Raw genomic sequence first — 656 nt, forward strand, 5'->3', positions numbered from 1 at the left:
AACATAATTACCATTTGTGAGTCAGAACAGCCGGCATTGAAGTCTACTCTACCCGAATCCAGGAAACGGTCCTTCATAAAATGTGCTGCACACATATGAATATTTGGGTTGAAGTGTTCTGGAACAGTGTTATAAATACAACTAAAACCACTGATTTCTAGTCGTGTCCTTTTTTGGAAGGCCTAACAAAGTAGTTTTGCTTTCACAACGAAACACAACATCACACACGGCGGGCTAGAGTGAACGGCGGCGGTCTAGAGTGAGAGGAGGGCTTGAGAACGGGCATGTGCCAACCACATGTGACGACCCCGGGCTGGACTCCGCTTCGTCCACGGTGAAAGCCGATCCGGCATTCCACAGCGCGAAGTTGATGTATTTCCTCAGCGACCAGCACTGATCAGCTCCAGGCACGAAGAAGCGGATATTGTCCTCTTTTGGAAGGCCAAACAAAGCAGTTTTCGCTTTCACAATGAAACACAGCGTCTCCACGGTCCACAGCGCGAAGTTGATGTATTTCCTCAGCGACCAGCACGGATCAGCTCCAGGCACGAAGAAGCGGATATTGTCCTCTTTTGGAAGGCCAAACAAAGCAGTTTTCGCTTTCACAATGAAACACAGCGTCTCCACGGCATGGCGGGGACAACAATACTACAGCG

The 656-nt window shown here is 49.2% G+C and overlaps 1 protein-coding gene across 1 annotated transcript in view; it reads right to left on the reverse strand.

Moving 5' to 3' along the window:
- The window catches only part of LOC107596594 (ankyrin-3-like), a gene marked incomplete at its 3' end in the record, with an annotated part of 52,220 nt that overhangs the window by 23,126 nt on the left and 28,438 nt on the right, over window positions 1–656 (reverse strand). The gene's annotated exons all lie outside the window — the stretch shown is intronic.

The sequence above is a fragment of the Sinocyclocheilus grahami genome, unplaced genomic scaffold (assembly GCF_001515645.1).
Source record: "Sinocyclocheilus grahami isolate Dianchi unplaced genomic scaffold, SAMN03320097.WGS_v1.1 scaffold221.1, whole genome shotgun sequence".
NCBI classification, from domain to species: domain Eukaryota; kingdom Metazoa; phylum Chordata; class Actinopteri; order Cypriniformes; family Cyprinidae; genus Sinocyclocheilus; species Sinocyclocheilus grahami.